Source organism: Pongo abelii, chromosome 8, assembly GCF_028885655.2.
Source record: "Pongo abelii isolate AG06213 chromosome 8, NHGRI_mPonAbe1-v2.0_pri, whole genome shotgun sequence".
NCBI lineage: Eukaryota > Metazoa > Chordata > Mammalia > Primates > Hominidae > Pongo > Pongo abelii.
This window is the reverse complement of record NC_071993.2, coordinates 76,504,145-76,526,715: the sequence shown is the minus strand read 5'-3', so window position 1 is coordinate 76,526,715 and position 22,571 is coordinate 76,504,145. Positions and strand designations below refer to the sequence as shown.

Below are 22,571 nucleotides of genomic sequence, written 5' to 3'. Positions count from 1 at the left end.
CAGCCACAAAAAAGGACTGCTGGTGGTATGCAGGCTATCCTATTGCTTAAAGCAAATCACTTCTGGCCCTAAATTGTACTCACCACTTAGCTGGATTCACCATCCTTAGAAAACAGTTTAGCAACATCTTTCATTACTGGAGCATGTTCCCTTGGAAATGTCACTTACCTTTTCGACAAATACTCACTCCACTACAAGTGTCACTCCTTCCTACCATATTTACCTCTCTTCCTGCCAGGTATTCTAGAACACACAACTTAATCCACCCTATTACATTGCCACTCATGCTTTAATAACTCTTGTAAGGGTACATTCTGGGCAGCTACCTGGCAGTCAGACCCTAAATTTGGCTGGGGCTTTAAGAGATTAAAAAATAGCAAAAGAAGCCACAGTTCCTATCCTTCAGAAATTTATAGTTTCCCTTTCCATGAAAAGGTTCACTTGAGCCCTTTAGAGGGAGACAAATTTTCACAAAATACTTAAATTTTCCACCAGGGAATTTATTTTAAAGCCTCATAACAACCACACTGGATTTTTAAAATTATATCTAGCCTAAATTTTTATAGGTAGAGTTTAAGTTCCTTCTATCTACTATGTAATACCCACTTATAGACATAAGACCTTATTAAATAGCCTTCCTCTTTTCTCTTTTCCTGGCCAGTCAACAAAATTACCATAACTTCTGTTCAAATATTAACCCTACATTTTAATTAATTCAATTTAACTTTTTAAATATAAAGCCAAGAACTCTGTGAAGATAAAGCTCCTGACTGTGGTCAGAAATAGTGTGCAGATAAGACTAAAAAATCAACAATTATATGTTCTGAATCTGGAGTTCAGAGTTGAAGAATCTACTATTTTTGAGAATTCAAGCCATATACATAAAAATTTATTCAGTGACTACCAGGCAAGGCTCCAGTAGGGTGAATAAAAATAAATATAAGACTCAAAGATATATATGATCCTGGGGAAAGGAATAATCTAGCAGAAGAGAATAATATGAAAGATTGTACCTATTGTATAGAAATAATTAACATGAGTTAAATCATTAGTCAAAATAAGAAGATACTATCTCCTGCTTATTGACCAAGATTTGAAAGAATGATAAAAGTGTACACATAATGAAGTGAAAGCTCTAGAGAAGCAGATACTAGGATAATTCCTGGTATGAATATGACCTGGGAAAACATTTCTGGAGGGCAATTTGGCACTAAAATCCTTTTAAAAGTACATACTTTGACCAAAAATAATATATCTAAGGGCTTGTCCCAGGGAAATAATCAGACAAGTCTTTAAAGGATTTACAGGAAGCAAGCAATATGGTTTATAACCATGGAGAATTATAAATAATCTAAATGTCCTATAACATGGGTTTTTTTTTAAATAAAACCTATGATACATACACGGACATTAAAATGATGATATAGCTAATTATACATACATATATCAATATGGAAATGTCTTTAAGATAAAGTAAATTTTACAAAACAGTTTTTTAAAGGTATGTAGTGTTTCTTCAAGTAACATGTATCACTGTTTCTAAAGGTACACAATGTCCTCGACACTGTGACACAATAGGTCTAGAGCAAGGTTGGAAATGTAAACTTTTAACATGTCCACCCTTCCAGCAAGTAAACACACACACACACACACACACACACACACACACACAGGCTCTCTTAGGTGATCTTAATGTAAGTGTTCTATAGAGCATCCTTTGAGAAATGGCACATTAACATATCTCAAGTCTGGGAAGGAGTACATGTGCAAAATAGGAAGATGATGAAATAAGAATCTGGAGCTTGGAGTGGGTGTTGAAGTAGAAAGAATAAGAGATAAAACAATCAGGAAATAAAATATAATAGATCAACTCAATGGACAATTATGCAGTCATTAAAATAATAACCATGATGACAGAACGGATATAAGTTATATTAATCAACAACAAAAAACAAAAAACTCAGATCAAAAATGGGTAAAGGACTTGAATGATCATTTGTGCCAAGGAAATATACTAATGGCCAATAAGCACATAAAAAGAGTTCAACATCATTAGTCATTAGGCAAATGCAAATCAAAACCACAATGAGATACCACACCACATCTACTAAGATGGTTATGTTTTTAAAAAAAGAAAGAAAGTGTTGACTAGGATACGTAGAAATCGAAACCCTCATATATTGCTTGAGGAATTGTAAAATAGTGCAGTGCCATTGCTATGGAAAACAGTTTGGTAGTTCTTCAAAAAGTTAAACATAGAATTATCATACAACCCAGCAATTCTACTTCTAGGTATACACCCAAGAGAATACCTGAAAACAGATGTTCAAAGATTTATACATAAATGTTCACAGCAACAGTAGTCATAATAGACAAAAGGTAGAAATAATCCAATGATTAATGGATAAACAAAATGTGTATACTCATGCATTGAATTATTATTCAGCCATAAAAAAGTTAGGTGATACTTGCACACCAATGTTCATAGTAGCATTATTTACAACAGCCAAAAGCTAGAAGCAACCCAAGTGTCCATTATCAAATGAATGGATAAACAAAATGTGGTATATACATACAATGAAATATTATTCAGCCAAAAAAAGAATTAAATTCTGATACATGGACAAACCTTGAGAACATTATGCTAAGTGAAATAAGCCTGACACAAAAGGATAAGTATTGTATAATTCCACTTATATGAGAGACCTACAGAGACAGAAAGTAGAAGTTACCAGAAACTAGGGGCAGGAAGGAAAGTGGGGTTACCATTTACTTGCTACAGAGTTTCTGTTTGGGATGATTAAAAAGTTCTGGAAATGGGTAGTGGTGATGGTTACAAAACATTGTAAATGTATTTAATGTTCCTGAATAGTTCAGTAACAAGTAGTTAAATGGTAAATTTTATGTTATGCATATTTTACCACAATTTTTTTTTTTTTTTTTTTTTGAGACGGAGTCTCTCTCTGTCACCCAAGCTGGAGTGCAGTGGCACGATCTCGGCTCACTGAAATCTCCGCCTCCCAGTTTCATGCCATTCTCCTGCCTCAGCCTCCCAAGTAGCTGGGACTACAGCTGCTCACCATCACACCTGGCTAATTTTTGTACTTTTTAGTAGAGATGGGGTTTCACCGTGTTAGCCAGGATGGTCTCGATCTCCTGACCTCGTGATCCGCCCACCTCGGCCTCCCAAAGTGCCAGGATTACAGGCGTGAGCCACCACATCCGGCCCACATTTTTTAAAAGAACAAAGAATCATTAGATTTAAACTACACACTAGATTTAAGAGGCCTGACATTTACAGAATATTTCACCAACTGCTACAGAATACACATTCTTTTCACCAGCACACAGGACATCCTACAGAAAAGACCATATATCAGGCCACAAAACAAGTCTGAACAAATCCAAAAAAGAAGAAATCATATCAAGTACCTTTTAATTTTAATTTTTTTTGGAGGGGGGACAGAGTCTCACACTATCACCCAGCCTGGAGTGCAATGGCGTGATCTCAGTTCACTGCAACCTCCACCTCCAGGGTTCACGTGATTCTGCTGCCTCAGCCTCCTGAGTAGCTGGGATTACAGGCACACACCACCACACCCGGATAATTTCAAGTACCTTTTTAAAGCACAATGGAATAAAACTAGAAATAAAACCACAATAACAAAAGAAACATTGGAAACTTCACAAGCACATGGAAATTAAATTACATGCTCCTGAATGACCAACGGATCAATGAATAAATTAAGAAAGAAATTTTAAAATGTCTTGAAATAAATGAAAATGAAAATACAACATACCAAAATCTACACAATAGAGGAAAAGCAGTACTAAGGGAGAAGTTTATAGCCATAAACACCTATATCAAAAAAATAGAAGGACTTCAAATAAACAACATAACAATGCACCCCAAGGAACTAGAAAAGCAGGAAAAAACCAAACCCAAAATTACTAGAAGGAAAGAAACAATAAAGATCAGACCAGAAATAAAAGAAACTGAGACAAAAAAATGCAAAGGATCAACCAAATTAAAAATTAGTTTTTTGGCAACCCCATCAAAAAGTGGGCAAAGGATATGAACAGACACTTCTCTAAAGAAGACATTTATGCAGCTAACAGGCACATCAAAAAATGCTCATCATCACTGGCCATCAGAGAAATGCAAATCAAAACCACAATGAGATACCATCTCACACCAGTTAGAATGGCGATCATTAATAAGGCAGGAAACAACAGGTGCTGGAGAGGATGTGGAGAAATAGGAACACTTTTACACTGTTGGTGTAACTGTAAACTAGTTCAACCATTGTGGAAGACAGTGTGGTGATTACTCAAGGATCTAGAACTAGAAATACCATTTACCCAGCCATCCCATTACTGGGTATATACCGAAAGGAGTATAAATCATGCTGCTACAAAGACACCTCCTACAGGCACATTAGGAACAGCAACATGTCAGTACCCCCACTGGGACAGAGCTTCCAGAAGAAGGAGCACGCTGCTATCTTTGTTGTTTCACAGCCTTCACTGGTGATACTTCCAGGTATGAAGAAAACCGAGGCAACTAGGGTCTGGAGTGGACCCCCAGCAAACCACAGCAGCCCAACAGAAGAGTGACCTGACTGTTAAAAGAAAGCAAACAGAAAACAACACAACACCAGGAGGGGCCGACAGACACCTCATACAGGCGGGTGTCCCTCTGGGACAAAGTTTCCAGAGGAAGGATCAGGCAGCAATATTTACTGTTCTGCAATATTTGCTGTTCTGCAGCCTCTGCTGGTGATACCCAGGCAAACAGGGACTGGAGTGGACCTCCAGCAAACTCCAACAGACCTGCAGCTGAGGGACCTGACTGTTAGAAGGAAAACTAACAAACAGAAAAGAATAGCAACATCAACAAAAAGGACATCCACACCAAAACCCCATCTATACGTCACCATCATCAAAGACGAAAGGTAGATAAAACCACAAAGATGGGGAAAAAAGAGAGCAGAAAAACTGGAAACTCTAAGAATCAGAGTGCCTCTCCTCCTCCAAACAAACATAGCTCCTCACCAGCAATGGAACAAAGCTGGGTGGAGAATGACTTTGATGAGTTGAGAGGAGAAGGCTTCAGATGATCAAACTACTCCAAGCTAAAGGAGGAAGTTGGAACCCATGACAAAGAAGTTAAAAACCTTGAAAAAAAAATTAGACGAATGGCTAACTAGAATGACCAATGCAGAGAAGTCCTTAAAGGACCCGATGGAGCTGAAAACCAAGGCACAAGAACTACGTGACGAATGCACAAGCCTCAGTAGCCAATTCGATCAACTGGAAGAAAGGGTATCAGTGATGGAAGATCAAATGAATGAAATGAAGCGAGAAGAGAAGTTTAGAGAAAAAAGAAGAAAAAGAAATGAACAAAGCCTCCAAGAAATATGGGACTATGTGAAAAGACCAAATCTACATCTGATTGGTGTACCTGAAAGTGACGGGCAGAATGGAATCAAGTTAGAAAACACTCTGCAGGATATTATACAGGAGAACTTCCCCAATCTAGCAAGGCAGGCCAACATTCAAATTCAGGAAATACAGAGAACGCCACAAAGATACTCATCAAGAAGAACAACTCCAAGACACATAGCTGTCAGATTCACCAAAGTTGAAATGAAGGAAAAAATGTTAAAGGCTGCCAGAGAGAAAGGTTGGATTACCCACAAAGGGAAGCCCATCAGACTAACAGCTCATCTCTTGGCAGAAACTCTACAAGCCAGAAGAGAGTGGGGGCCAATATTCAACATTCTTAAACAAAAGAATTTTCAACCCAGAATTTCATATCTAGCCAAACTAAGCTTCATAAGTGAAGGAGAAATAAAATACTTTACAGACAAGCAAATGCTGAAAGATTTTGTCACCAACAGGCCTGCCCTAAAAGAGCTCCTGAAGAAACCACTACACATGCAAAGGAACAACCGGTACCAGCCACTGCAAAAACATGCCAAATTGTAAAGACCATCGAGGCTAGGAAGAAATTGCATCAACTAATGAGCAAAATAACCATCTAACATCATAATGACAGGATCAAATTCACACATAACAATATTAACTTTAAATGTAAATGGGCTAAATGCTCCAATTAAAAGACACAGACTGGCAAACTGGATAAAGAGTCAAGACCCATCAGTGTGCTGTATTCAGGAAACCCATTTCACGTGCAGAGACACATAGGCTCAAAATAAAGGGATGGAGGAAGATCTACCAAGCAAATGGAAAACAAAAAAGGCAGGTGTTGCAATCCTAGTCTCTGATAAAACAGACTTTAAACCAACAAAGGTCAAAAGAGACAAAGAAGGCCATTACATTACGGTAAAGGGATCAATTCAACAAGAAGAACTAACTATCCTAAATATATATGCACCCAATACAGGAGCACCCAGAATCATAAAGCAAGTCCTTAGAGACCTAGAAAGAGACTTAGATTTCCACACAATAATAATGGGAGACTTTAACACCCCACTGTCAACATTAGACAGATCAATGAGACAGAAAGTTAACAAGGATATGCAGGAATTGAACTCAGCTCTGCACCAAGCAGACCTAATAGACATCTACAGAACTCTCCACCCCAAATCAACAGAATATACATTCTTCTCAGCACCACACCACACTTATTCCAAAATTGACCACATAGTTGGAAGTAAAGCACTCCTCAGCAAATGTAAAAGAACAGAAATTATAACAAACTGTCTCTCAGACCACAGTGCAATCAAACTAGAACTCAGGATTAAGAAACTCACTCAAAACCGCTCAACTACATGGAAACTGAACAACCTGCTCCTGAACGACTACTGGGTACATAATGAAATGAAGGCAGAAATAAAGGTGTTCTTTGAAACCAACGAGAACAAAGACACAACATACCAGAATCTCTGGGACACATTCAAAGCAGTGTGTAGAGGGAAATTTATAGCACTAAATGCCCACAAGAGAAAGGAGGAAATATCTAAAATTGACACCTTAGCATCAGAATTAAAAGAACTAGAGAAGCAAAAGCAAACACATTCAAAAGCCAGCAGAAGGCAAGAAATAACTAAGATCAGAGCAGAACTGAAGGAAATAGAGACACAAAAAACCCTTCAAAGAATCAATGAATCCAGGAGCTGGTTTTTTGAAAAGATCAACAAAATTGATAGACCACTAGCAAGACTAATAAAGAAGAAAAGAGAGAAGAATCAAATAGACGAATAAAAAATGATAAAGGGGATATCACCATCGATCCCACAGAAATACAAACTACCATCAGAGAATACTATAAACACCTCTATGCAAATAAACTAGAAAATCTAGAATGAATAAATTCCTCGACATATACACCCACCCAAGACTAAACCAGGAAGAAGTTGAATCTCTGAATAGACCAATAACAGGCTCTGAAATTGAGGCAATAATTATTAGCTTACCAACCAAACACAGCCAAATTCTACCAGAGGTACAAGGAGAAGCTGGTACCATTCCTTCTGAAACTATTCCAATCAACAGAAAAAGAGGGAATCCTCCCTAACTTATTTTATGAGGCCAGCATCATCCTGATACCAAAGCCTGGCAGGGACACAACAAAAAAAGAGAATTTTAGACAAATATCCCTGATGAACATCAATACAAAAATCCTCAATAAAATACTGGCAAACTGAATCCAGCAGCACATCAAAAAGCTTATCCACCATCATCAAGTGGGCTTCATCCCTGGGATGCAAGGCTGGTTCAACATATGCAAATCAATAAACATAATCCAGCATATAAACAGAACCAACGACAAAAACCATATGATTATCTCAATAAATGCAGAAAAGGCCTTTGACAAAATTCAACAACCTCCATGCTAAAAACTCTCAATAAATTAGGTATTCATGGGACATATCTCAAAATAACAAGAGCTATTTATGACAAACCCACAGCCAATATCATACTGAATGGGCAAAAACTGGAAGCATTCCCTTTGAAAACTGGCACAAGACAGGGATGCCCTCTCTCACCACTCCTATTCAACATAGTGTTGGAAGTTCTGGCCAGGGCAATCAGGCAGGAGAAGGAAATAAAGGGTATTCAATTAGGAAAAGAGAAAGTCAAATTGTCCCTGTTTGCAGATGACATGATTGTATATCTAGAAAACCTCATCGTCTCAGCCCAAAACCTCCTTAAGCTGATAGGCAACTTCAGCAAAGTCTCAGGATACATAATCAATGTACAAAAATCACAAGCATTCTTATACACCAATAACAGACAAACAGAGAGCCAAATCATGAGTGAACTCCCATTCACAATTGCTTCAAAGAGAATAAAATACCTAGGAATCCAACTTACAATGGACGTGAAATACCTCTTCAAGGAGAACTACAAACCACCGCTCAATGAAATAAAAGAGGATACAAACAAATGGAAGAACATTCCATGCTCATGGGTAGGAAGAATCAATATTGTGAAAATGGCCATACTGCTTAAGGTAATTTATAGATTCAATGCCATCCCCATCAAGTTACCAATGACTTTCTTCACAGAATTGGGAAAAACTACTTTAAAGTTCATATGGAAGCAAAAAAGAGCCCGCATTGCCAAGTCAATCCTAAGCCAAAAGAACAAAGCTGGAGGCATCATGCTACCTGACTTCGAACCATACTACAAGACTACATTAACCAAAACAGCATGGTACTCATAACAAAACAGAGACATAGACCAATGTAACAGAACAGAGCCCTCAGAAATAATGCCACATATCTACAACCATCTGATCTTTGACAAACTTGACAAAAACAAGAAATGGGGAAATGATTCCCTATTTAATAAATGGTGCTGGGAAAACTGGCTAGCCATATGTAGAAAGCTGCAACTGGATCCCTCCCTTACACCTTATACAAAAATTAACTCAAGATGGATTAAAGACTTAAACATTAGACCTAAAACCATAAAAACCCTAGAAGAAAACCTAGGCAATACCATTCAGGACATAGGCATGGGCAAGGATTTCATGTCTAAAACACCAAAAGCAATTGCAACAAAAGCCAAAATTGACAAATGGGATCTAATTAAACTAAAGAGCTTCTGCACAGCAAAAGAAACTACCATCAGAGTGAAAAGGCAACCTAAAGAATGGGAGAAAATTTTTGCAATCTACTCATCTGACAAAGAGCTAATATCCAGAATCTACAATAAACTTATACAAATTTACAAGAAAAAAACAAACAACCCCATCAAAAAGTGGGCAAAGGATATGAACAGACACTTCTCTAAAGAAGACATTTATGCAGCCAACAGACACATGAAAAAATACTCATCATCACTGGTCATTAGAAAAATGCAAATCAAAACCACAATGAGATACCATCTCACACCAGTTAGAATGGCAATCATTAAAAAGTCAGGAAACAACAGATACTGGGGAGGATGTGGAGAAATAGGAACACTTTTACACTGTTGGTAGGAGTGTAAACTAGTTCAACCATTGTGGAAGACAGTGTGGCAATTCCTCAGGGATCTAGAAGTAGAAATACCATTTGATCCAGTGATCCCATTACTGGGCATATACCCAAAGGATTATAAATCATGCTACTATAAAGATACATGCACACGTATGTTTATTGTGGCACTATTCACAATAGCAAAGACTTGGAACCAACCCAAATGTCTATCAGTGATAGACTGGATTAAGAAAATGTGGCATATATACACCATGGAATACTATGCCGCCATAAAAAAGGATGAGTTCATGTCCTTTGCAGGGACATGGATGCAGCTGGAAACCATCATTCTGAGCAAACTATCACAAGGACAGAAAACCAAACACTGCATGTTCTCACTCATAGGTGGGAATTGAACAATGAGAACACTTGGACACAGGGCGGGGAACATCATACCCCAGGGCCTGTCATGGGGTGGGGGGTGGGGGGAGGGTTAGTAACAGGAGAAATACCTAATGTAAATGATGAGTTAATGGGTGCAGCCCAACATGGCACATGTATACCTATGTAACAAACCTGCACATGGTACACATGTACCCTAGAACTAAAGTATAATAAAATAAAATAAAAATAAAATATAATAAAATAAATAAATAAAGAGAGGGAGAAAAATCTACCAAACAAATGGAAAACAGAAAAAAGTAGGGGTTGCAATCCTAATTTCTGACAAAACAGACTGTAAGCCAACAAACATCAAAAAAGACAAAGAAGGGCATTACAAAATGGTAAAGGGTTCAATTCAACAAGACATAACCATCCTGAATTATATGCACCCAACACAGGAGGGCTCAGATTAATAAAGCAGGTTCCTAGAGACCATCAAAGAAACATACTTCCACACAATGATAGTGGGAGACTTTAGTATTCCACTGACAATATTAGACAGATCATTGGGACAGAAAATTAACAATGATATTCAGGACCTGAACTCTGCACTGGATCAAATAGACCTGATAGATATCTACAGAAGTCTCCATCCAAAAGCAACAGAATATACATTCTTCTCATTGCCACATGGAACATACTCTAAAATCAATCACATAATCAGATGTAAAATGCTCCTCAGCAAATGCAAAAGCACTAAAATCATACCAATCTCTTGGACCACGGTGCAATCAAGTTAGAAATCAAGACTAAGAAATTCATTCAAACCCACACAGTTACATGTAAATTGAATAACCTGCTCCTGAATGACTTTCGGGTAAATAATGAAAATAAGGCAGAAATCAAGAAGTTCCTTGAAATTAATGAGAACAAAGATACAACATACCAGAATCTCTGGGACACAGCTAAGGCATTGTTAAAGGTGAAATTTATAGCACTAAATGCCCACATCAAAAAGTTAGAAAGATCTCAAGTTAACAACCTAACGTCACAACTGAGAGAACTAGAGAACTAAGAGCAAACAAATCCCAAAGCTACTAGAAGACAAGAAATAACCAAAATCGGAGCTGAACTGAAGGAGACTAAGAAAGGAAAAATCATTCAAAAGATCAATGAATCCAGGAGGTGGTTTTCAAAAAAAAATAAAATAGACTGCTAGCTAGAGTAATGAAGAAAAGAGAGAAGATTCAAAAAAAACACAATCAGAAACAACAAGGAGGATCTTACCAATGACCCCACAGAAACACAAACAATCCTCAGAGAATATTATGAACACCTCTATGCACATAAACTAGAAGATCTAGAAGAAATGGATAAATCCCTGGACACATACACCCTCCCAAGACTGAACCAGAAAAAAAATTGAATCCCTAAACAGACCAATAACAAGTTCTGAAATTGAATCAGTAATAAACAGCCTACCAACCAAAAAAAAAAAATACTCAGGACCAGACAGATTCTCAGCTGAATTCTACCAGATGTACATAGAAGAGCTGGTACCATTCCTGCTAAAACTATTCCAAAAAACTGAGGAAGAGGGACTCCTCCCTAACTCATTTTATGAGGCCAGCATCATCCTGACACCAAAACCCGGCAGAGACACAACAAAAAAAAAAGGAAACTTCAGGCCGATATCCTTGATGAACATTGATGCAAAAATACTCAACAAAATACTAGCAAACTGAATCCAGCAGCACATCAAAAAACTTATCCACCATGAACAAGTAGGCTTTATCCCCGGGATGCAAGTTTGGTTCAACATACACCAATCAATAAATGTGATTCATCACATAAATAGAACTAAAGACAAAAACCACACAATTATCTCACTAGATGCAGAAAAGGCTTTTGACAAAATTCAACACTTCTTCATGTTAAAAACTCAATAAACTATGTATTGAAGGAACATACCTCAAAATAATAAGAGCCATCTATGACAAACCCACAGCCAATATCAAACTCAATGGGCAAAAGCTGAAAGCATTCCCCTTGAAAACCAGCAAAAGACAAGGAAGCCCTCTCTCACCACTCCTATTCAACATAGTATGGCAAGTCCTGGACAGGACAATCAGGCAAGAGAAAGAAGCATCCTAATAAGAAGAGAGGAAGTCAAACTATCTGTCTGCAGATGACATGATCTTATATCTAAGAAACCCCATAGTCTCAGCCCAAAAGCTTTTTAAGCTGATAAGTAACTTCAGCAAAGTCTCAGGACACAAAATCAATGTGCAAAATGACTAACATTCCTATACACCAATAACAGTCAAGCTGAGAGCCAAATCAGGAATGCAATTCCATTCACAATTGCCACACAAAAAATAAAATACATAGGAATACAACTAAACAGGAAAGTGAAAGATCTCTACAAGGAGAACTAGAAAACACTGCTCAGAGAAATCGGAGATGACACAAACAAATGAAAAAATATTTCATGCTCATGGATAGGAAGAAACAATATTGTTCAAATAACTATACTGCCCAAAGCAATTCATAAATTCAATGCTATTCCTATTAAATGACCATTTTTCTAGTTCTTCACACAACTAGAAAAAAACTGTTTTAAAACTCATGGAGCCCCAAAAGAGCCTGAATAGCCGAGACAATCCTGAGCAAAAACAACAAAGCTGGAGGCATCACACTACCTGACTTCAAACTATACTACAGGGCTACAGTAACCAAAACAGCATGGTACTGGAACAAAAACAGATACACAGACCAATGGAACAGAATAGAGAACACAGAAATAAAGCTGCACACCTACAACCACCTGATTTTCAATAAACCTGACAAAAGCAAGCAATGGGGAAAGGATTCCTATTCAATAAATGGTGCTGGGGTAACTCACTAGCCATATGCAGAAGATTGAAACTGGACCCCTTCCTTAGACCATTTACAAAGATTAACCCAAGAAGAATTAAAGACTTAAATGTAAAACCAAAAACTATAAAAACCCTGGAAGACAACCTAGGCAATACCACTCTGGACATAGGAATGGGCAAAGATTTCGTGATGAAGACACCAAAAGCAATTGCAACAAAAGCAAGACTTGAAAAATGGGATCTAATTAAACTAAGAGCTTCTGCACAGCAAATAAAACTACCAACAGAGTGAATAGACAACCTACAGAATGGGAGAATTTTTTTCCAAACTATGCAACTGAGAAAGGTCTAATAGATAGCATCTATAAGGAACTTAAATTTACAAGAAAAAAACAACCCCACTAAAATTTGGGCAAAGGACATGAACACTTCAAAAGAAGACATACTTGTGGCCCACAATCATATGAAAAAGGCTCGGCATCACTGATCATTAGAGAAATTCAAATCAAAACCACAATGAGATATTATCCAGAATACCATCCAGATACCAGTCAGAATGGCTATTATTAAAAAGTCAAAAAATAATGGGTGCTGGCAAGGTTGCAGAGAAAAAGGAGCACTTATACACTCTTGCTGGGAGTGTAAATCACTTCAACCATTGTGGAAGACAGTGTGGCAATTCCTCAAAGACTGAAAAACAGAAATACCATTTGACCCAGCAATCCCATTACTGGATATATACCCAAAGGAATATAAATCATTCTATTATAAAGACACATGCACGCATATGTTCATCGCAGCACTATTCACAACAGCAAAGACATGGAATCCACCTAAATGCCCAACAGTGGTAGAACAGATAAAGAAAATGTGAAGGCCAGGTGCAGTGGCTCACACCTGTAATCCCAGCACTTTGGGAGGCTGAGGTGGGCAGATCACGAGGTCAGGAGTTCGAGACCAGCCTAGCGAACATGTCAAAAATCCCGTCTCTACTGAAAATACAAAAAAAATTAGCCAGGCGTGGTGGTGGGCACCTGTAATCCCAGCTACTCGTGAGGCTGAGGCAAGAGAATCCCTCTAACCCGGGAGCTGGAAGTTGCAGTAAGCCAAGATCATGCCACTGCACTCCAGTCTGGGTGACAGAGTGGGACTCCATCTCAAAAAAAAAAAAAAAAAGAAAAAGAAAGAAAGAAAGAAAAGAAAAGAAAAAAAGAAAATGTGATATATACACACTATGGAATACTATGCCACCAGAAAAAAGAAATGAAATATGTCCTTTGCAGGAACATGGATGGAGCTGGAGGCCATAATCCTTAGCAAACTAAGACAGGAACAGAAAACCAAATACTGCATGTTTTCACTTATAAGTGTGAGTTAAACAATGAGAACACATGGACACACAGAGGAAAACAATATACACTAGGGTCTACCGAGAGGTGGAGTTTGGGAGGGAGACGATCAGGAAAAATAATGGGTATTAGGCTTAATACCTGGGTGATGAAATAATCTGTACAACAAACTACCATGATACAAGTTTACCTATGTAACAAATGTGCACATGTACCTCTGAACTTAAAATAAAAGCTAAATTTTTTTTTTAAAAGTGAGGAGATCCAAATAAAATCAGAAATGAAAAAAAGAGACATAACACCTGAGACTACAGAAATACAAAGAATAATTAAAGACAATTATGAACAACTATATGCCAACAAATTGGAAACCCTACAAGAAATGAATAAATTCCTGGACAGATACAACCTACAAAGATTGAACCATGAAGAAATAGAAAAACTTCAGTAAAGCAATAATGAGTAATGATATCAAAGCTGTAGTAAGAAGCTTCCCATCAAAGAAAAGCCCAGGACCCAATAGCTTCACTGCTGTATTCTACCAACCATTTAAAGAACAATTACCAATTATACTCAAACTCTTTAAAAAAAAAAAAAAAAAAAAAAACTGGAAAGGAGGGCATACTTCCAAACTCATTCTATGAGGCTAGCATTACCCTGATACCAAAACCAAACAAGGGCACATACAGAAAAGAAAACTATAGATCAATATCACTGACAAACCTAGATGTAAAAATCCTCAACAAAATATTAACAAATTTAACAACACATTAAAAAGATAATTCACCATGATCAAGTGGGATTTATCCCAGGGACGCAAGGATGGTTCAACAAATGCAATCAACATGATATACCACATTAACAGAATGAAGAGCAAAAATTAAGAAAATGTGGCACATATACACCATGGAATACTATGCAGCCATAAAAAATGATGAGTTCATGTCCTTTGTAGGGACATGGATGAAATTGGAAATCATCATTCTCAGTAAACTATCACAAGGACAAAAAACCAAACACTGCATGTTCTCACTCATAGATGGGAATTGAACAATGAGAACACATGGACACAGGAAGGGGAAGATCACACTCTGGGGACTGTTGTGGGGTGGGGGGAGGGGGGAGGATAGAATTTGGAGATATACCTAATGCTAAATGGCGAGTTAATGGGTGCAGCACACCAGCATGGCACATGTATACATATGTAACTAACCTGCACATTGTGCACATGTACCCTAAAACTTAAAGTATAATAATAATAATTTTAAAAAAACATGATAATCTCAAGACATAGAAAAAAGCATTCAATAAAACTGAACATCCCTTTATGATAAAAAAAAAAAACCCCTCATGCAACTGGATCTAGAAGGAGCATATCTCAAAATAATGAAGGCCATGCTTGACAAACCCACAGCTAATACTCTACTGAACAGGAAAAAAGTCTCAATCCTCTAAGATGTGGAACAAGACAAGGATGCCCACTTTCACCACTTTTATTCAACATAGTCCCGGAAGTCCTGGCTAGAGCAATTAGGCAAAACAAAGAAATAAAGGGCATCCAAACCAGGAAGGAAGAAGCCAATTATCCTTAATCACAGATGACATAATTTTATACTTTAAAAAAACCTAAAGACTCCATGAAAAAAACTGTTAGAACTGATAAATAAATTCAGTAAAGCTTCAGAGTACTGAATCAACATACAAAAATCAGTAACTTTATATATATCAAAAGCAAAAAATCTGAAAAAGAAATTAAGAAACCAACCCCATTTATAATATCTACAAAGAATATAAAATACCTAGAAATCAATTGAACCAAGGAAGTGAAAGAGTCATACAAAGAAAACCATAAGACAGTGATGAAGGAAATTGAAGAGGACACAAAAAAATAGAAAGATATTCCATGTTCATGGATTGGAAGAAATAATATCATTAAAATGACAATACTGCACCAAGCAATTTACAGATTCAATACAACCCCTATCAAAATACCAATGACATTCTTCACAGAAATAGAAAAAACAATTCAAAAATTTACGTGGAAACACAAAAGCCCCCAAATAGCCAAAGACGTCCTGAGGAAAAACAACAAAGCTGGAAGCATCCCACTTCCTGACTTCAAAATTTACTACAAAGCTATAGTAACAAAATCAGCATGGTCCTAGCATAAACAGGGACACAGACCAATGGAACAGAATATAGAACCCACATATAAGTTTATGCATTTACAGCCAGCTCATCTTCAACAAAGGTACTAAGAACATACAGTGGGGAAAGGACAGTCTCTTCAATAAATGATGTTGGGACAAAGGGATAACTATATGCACAAGAATGAAACTGAGGGAGTGGGGCGGAGCTGAGATGGCTAACTAGAAACAGCTACAATGGGAGGCTCCCACCAAGAAGAACCAAAACAGCATGCGAATCCTGCATCATTAACCAAGGTATCCATGTTCTATCATCAGGACTGACTAGGTGTTTGGTGTGACCCATGGAGAGCAAAGAAAAGCAGAGTGGTGCCTCAGCCCACCTGAGAGCCACATGGGACAAAGGGAGCCCCCACCTGCAGCCAAGGGAGGCGGTGAGCAGTCATTCTACCCAGCCTGGGAAACCACGCTTTTTCCATGGAACTGTCCAACCTGCAGATCAGGAGATCCCACGCATAAGCCTAGGCCACCACCAGGGCCTTGGGTCCCAACCACAGAGCTGTGCAGATTCTCAATAGCCAATCAGCTGGAGTCTGCCTAAGACAACTGAGCTCCACGGGGAAGAGACAGCAGCCATTATGCAGCTACCTAAAATGACTAAACCCCGGGGAAGCGGCAGGGGCGGGGGGCGGTGGGAGAAGGGCAGCAGCTATCACTGCAGCTGCAGACCGCCATTTTTCCCCTGCTGGTGCTGGGGAAACTGGATGGCTTGGACCCAAGAGGTATTCCCCACAGCGCAGCACACCGCCTGTGGCAGACCACAGCCAGATTGCCTCTTTAGGCCAGACTCTGACACATCCCTCCTCACTGGGCAGGACCTCCCTGCAGGAACTTCAGCAACTCTAGCCAGGGGCTTAGGGACAGAACTGTGATCTCCCTGGGCCTGAGCCCCTAGCGGGTGGGGTGGCCATGGTCTCCACGGACCAGCAGACTTCATCTTTCTTTCTGCTAGCTCTGAGGAATCTGAGCAGACCAGACGAGTGGGTTTCCCCCCAGTGCAGCACACCCCCTCCACCAAGGGGCACCCAGCGTGCTTTATTAACTGGGTCCTGGATCCCATGCCCCCCAAGAGGGGTCGCCAGACACCTTATACAGGAGCATTCCTCTTGGCATCAGGTCAGTGCCCCTTTAGGACACGGATCCCAGAGAAAGGAGCAGGCTCCCATCTTTGCTGTTCTCCAGCCTCCTTAGGTAACATCTCCAGGTGCGAGAGGGACCCAGGTGAATAGCGCCTGAAGTGAAACCCCAGCAAACCACAGAAGCCCTACAGAAGAGGGGCCTGTTAAAAGAAAAACAAACAAACAAAAAGCAACAACAGCATCAACAAAAAGGTCTTCACAAAAACCCATCCAAAGGTCAGCAGCCTCAAAGATGGAAACTAGACAACTCATGAAGATGAGAAAGAATCAACGAAAAAACGCTGAAAACTTAAAAGCCAGAGTGCCTCTTCTCCTCCAAATGATCACAACACCTCTCCAGAAAGGGCACAGAACTGGGCAGAGGCTGAGATAGATGAATTGACAGAAGTAGGCTTCAGAAGGTGGGTAATAACAAACTTCACTGAACCAAAGGAGCATGTTCTAACCTAATGCAAAGAAGCTAAGAACCATGATAAATGGTTACAGGAGCTGTTAACTAGAATAACCAGTTTAGAGAGGAACAATATGACCTGACGGAGCTGAAAAACATAGCACGAGAACTTTGTGATACAAGTATCGATAGCTGAATCAATGAAGCAGAAGAAAGAATATCAGAGCTTGAAGACTATCTTGCTGAAACAGAGCAGGAAGACAAGATTATGGAAAAAAGAATGAAAAGGAACAAATAAAACCTCTGAGAACTATGGGACTACATAAAAAGATCGAACCTATGATTTATTGGAGTACCTGAAAGAGACAGAAAGAATGGAACCAAGTTGGAAAACACACTTCAGGATATCATCCAGGAGAACTTCTCCAACCTAGCAAAACAGGCCAACATTCAAATTTAGGAAATACAGAGAACCCCAGCAAGATACTCCATGAGAAGATCACCCCAAGAAACATAACCATCAGATTCTCCAAGGTCAAAATGAAGGAAAAAATGTTAAGGGCAGCCAGAGAAAAAGGCCAGGTCACCTACAAAAGGAATCCCATCAGACTAACAGCAGACCTCTCAGCAGAAACCCTACAAGCCAGTAGAGAATGTAGGCCAATATTCAACATTCTTAAAGAAAAGAATTTCCAACCCAGAATTTCATATCCAGCCAAGCTAAGTTTCTAAGCAAAGGAGAAATAAAATATTTTTCAAACAAGCAAATGTTGAGGGGATTTGTCACTGCCAGGCCTACCTTACAAGAGCTCCTGAAAAAAGTGCTAAATATGGAAAGGAAAAACCAGTACCAGCCACTGCAAAAACACACTGAAGTGCAAAAACCAATGACACTTTGAAGAAACTGCTATCAAGTAGTCTGCAAAATAAGCAGCTAGCATCATTATTACATGATCAAATTCACACATAACAATTTAACCTTAAATGTAAATAGGCTAAATGCCCCAGTTAAAACACACAGACTGGCAAATTGAATAGAGTCAAGATGAATTGGTGTGCTGTCTTCAAGAGACCCATCTCATGTGCAAAGACACACATAGGCTCAAAATGAAGGGATGGAGGAATATTTAACAAGCAAATGGAAAAAGAAACAAAAGCAGGGGTTGCAATCCTACTTTCTGACAAAACAGACTTTAAACCAACAAAGATCAAAAAAGACAAGGGCAGTACATAATGGTAAAGGGATTAATTCAACGAGAAGAACTAACAATCTAAATATATATGCACCCTATACAGAAACACCCAGATTCATAAAACAAGTTCCTGGAGACTTACAAGGAGACTAAGACTACCACACAATAATAGTGGGAGACTTTAACACCCCACCATCAATATTACACAGATCATCGAGACAGAATATTAACAAGGATATTCAAAACTTGAACTCAGCTCTGGATCAAGTGGACCTGATGGATATCTACAGAATTCTCCATCCAAAGAAAACAGAATATACATTCTTCTCAGTGCCACATGGCACATACTCTAAAATTGATCACATAATTGGAAGTAAAACACTCCTCAGCAAATGCAAAAGAACTGAAATCATAACAAACAGTCTCTCAGACCATAGTGCAATTAAATTAGAACTCAAGATTAAGAAAGTGACTCAAAACCACACAACTACATGGAAATTGAACAACCTGCTCCTGAGTGACTCCTAGGTAAATAATGAAATTGAGAAATCAAGAAGTTCTTTGAAACCAATGAGAAAAAAAGAGACAATGTACCAGAATTTCTGGGATGCAGCTAAAGCAGTGTTAAAAGGGAAATTTATAGCACTAAATGCCCACATCAGAAAGCAAGAAAGATCTTGAATTGACACCCTAACATCACAACTAAAAGATAAAGAGAGGCAGGAGCAAACAAATCCAAAAGCTAGCAAAAGACAAGAAATAACTAAGATCAGAGTGGAACTGAAGGAGACAGAGACATAAAAAACCCTTCAAAAAAACCAATGAATCCAGGAGCTGGTTTTTTGAAAAAAATTAATATAATAGATAGACCGCAGGCAACCCACTCGGGTCCCCTTCCACGCTGTGGAAGCTTTGTTCTTTCACTCTTCACAATAAATCTTGCTGCTGCTCACTCTTTCAGTCTGCACCACCTTTTAAGAGCTGTAACACTCGCCGTGAAGGTCCGCAGCCTCATCTTGAAGTCAGCGAGACTATGAACCCACCAGCAGGAAGAAACTCTGGACATATCTGAAGGAATAAACTCCAGACACACCATCTTTAAGAGCTGTAACACTCACCACGAAGGTCCGTGGCTTCATTCTTGAAGTCAGTGAGACCAAGAACCCACAGGAAGGAACCAACTCTGGACACAGCAGGACATGAGACTTCTAGTGCTCACTCAGAATCATTTCTGCACCAACCATGGCCATCTTTGTGGAGCTCAGTACCAAAGCCAAGATGCCCATTGTGGGCCTGGGCACTTGGAAGTCTCCTCTCAGCAAAGTGAAAGAAGTGGTGAAGGTGGCCATTGATGCAAGATATCGCCACATTGACTGTGCCTATGTCTATCAGAATGAACATGAGGTGGGGGAAGCCATCCAAGAGAAGATCCAAGAGAAGGCTGTAAAGCGGGAGGACCTCTTCATCATCAACAAGTTGTGGCCCACTTTCTTTGAGAGACCCCTTGTGAGGAAAGCCTTTGAGAAGACCCTCAAGGATCTGAAGCTGAGTTATCTGGACATCTATCTTATTCACTGGCACAGGGATACAAGTCTGGGGATGACTTTTTCCCCAAAGATGATAAAGGTAACATGATCGGTGGAAAAGCAATGTTCTTGGATGCCCGGGAGGCCATGGAGGAGCTGGTGGACGAGGGGCTGGTGAAAGCCCTTGGGGTCTCCACTTTCAACCACTTCCAGATAGAGAGGCTCTTGAACAAACCTGGACTGAAATATAAACCAGTGACTAACCAGGTTGAGTGTCACCCATACCTCATGCAGGAGAAACTGATCCAGTACTGCCACCCCAAAGGCATCACCATTATGGCCTACAGCCCCCTAGGCTCTCCGGATAGACCTTGGGCCAAGCCAGAGGACCCTTCCCTGCTGGAGGATCCCAAGATTAAGGAGATTGCTGCAAATCACAAAAAACCACAGCCCACGTTCTGATCTGTTTCCATATCCAGAGGAATGTGATTGTGATCCCCAAGTCTGTGACACCAGCATGCATTGTTGAGAACATTCAGGTCTTTGACTTTAAATTGAATGATGAGGAGATGGCAACCATACTCAGCTTCAACAGAAACTGGAGGGCCTGCAACATGTTGCAATCCTCTCATTCAGAGGACTATCCCTTCAGTGCAGAATATTGAAGTTGAATCTCCTGGTGAGATTACACAGGGGATTCTCTTTCTTCGCTGAAGTGTGACATCTCCACTCAAGTCCTATTTTAGCCAAGCTTATCTGAGATCACAGTGAACTTCATCCTGTTGTAGGCCAGAATCAAGGTGCTGTTTTAGACATTTATTTCTGTATGTTCAACTAGGATCAGAATATCACAGAAAAGCATGGCTTGAATAAGCAAATGACAGTTTTTTCCACTTATCTGATCTGAACAAATGTTTGTCAAGCACAAGAAACTCTGCCAACACTGAGAATGTAAAGATAAATAATAAAAAATAATGATCATAAAAAAAAAATAGATAGACCGCTAGCTAGACTAATGAAGAAAAAGGAGAAGAATCAAATAGACACAATAAAAAATGATGAAGGAGATATCACCAATGACCCCACAGAAATACAACCAACCATCAGAGAATACTATAAACACCTCTATGCAAATAAACTAGAAAATCTAGAAGAAATTGATAAATTCCTGGACACATACACCATCTCAAGACTAAACCAAGAAGAATTCGAATCCCTGAATAGACCAATAACAAGTTCTGAAATTGAGGCAGTAATAAATAGCTACCAACCAAAAAAAAAAAAAAAGCTCAGGACCAGATAGATTTACAGCCAAATTCGACAAGAGGTTCAAAGAGGAGCGGGTACTATTCCTTCTGAAATTATTCCAAACAACTGAAAAGAAGGGACTTTTCTCTAACTCATTTTATGAGGCCAGCATCATCCTGATACCAAAACCTGGCACAGATACAACAAAAAAAGAAAACCTCAGGCCAATATCCCTGATGAACACTGATGCAAAAGTCCTCAATAAAATACTGGCAAACCAAATCCAGCAGCACATCAAAGAGGTTATCCACCATGATCAAGTCAGCTTTATCCCTGGGATTCAAGGCTGGTTCAACATACACAAATCAATAAATGTAATTCATCACATAAACAGAACTAAAGACAAAAGCCACGCAATTATCTCAACAGATGCAGAAAAGGCCATTGATAAAATTTAACATCCTTCATGTTAACAACTCTCAATAAACTAGGAATTGATGGAACACACCTCAAAATATTAAGAGCCATTTCTGACAAACCCACAGTCAATATCATACTAAACGGGCAAAAGCTGGAAGCATTCCCCTTGAAACCTGGCACAAAACAAGGATGCCCTCTCTCTTTCTCACCACTCCTATTCAACATAGTGTGTAAGTTCTGGCCAGGGCAATCAGGCAAGAGAAGGAAATAAAAGGTATTCAAATAGGCAAGAGAAGGAAATAAAAGGTATTCAAATAGGAAGAGAGGAAGTTAAACTGTCTCTGCAGACAACATAATCCTATATTTAGAAAATCCCATTGTCTCAGCCCAAAAGCTCCTTA

At 39.0% G+C, this 22,571-nt stretch overlaps 1 protein-coding gene and 1 pseudogene across 1 annotated transcript in view; one reads left to right on the top strand and one right to left on the bottom strand.

The window, feature by feature from the left end:
- Window positions 1-22,571, bottom strand: part of CTNNA3 (catenin alpha 3) — a 1,821,585-nt gene that overhangs the window by 1,784,767 nt on the left and 14,247 nt on the right. The gene's annotated exons all lie outside the window — the stretch shown is intronic.
- Window positions 20,195-21,167, top strand: LOC100446122 (aldo-keto reductase family 1 member B10-like; annotated as a pseudogene).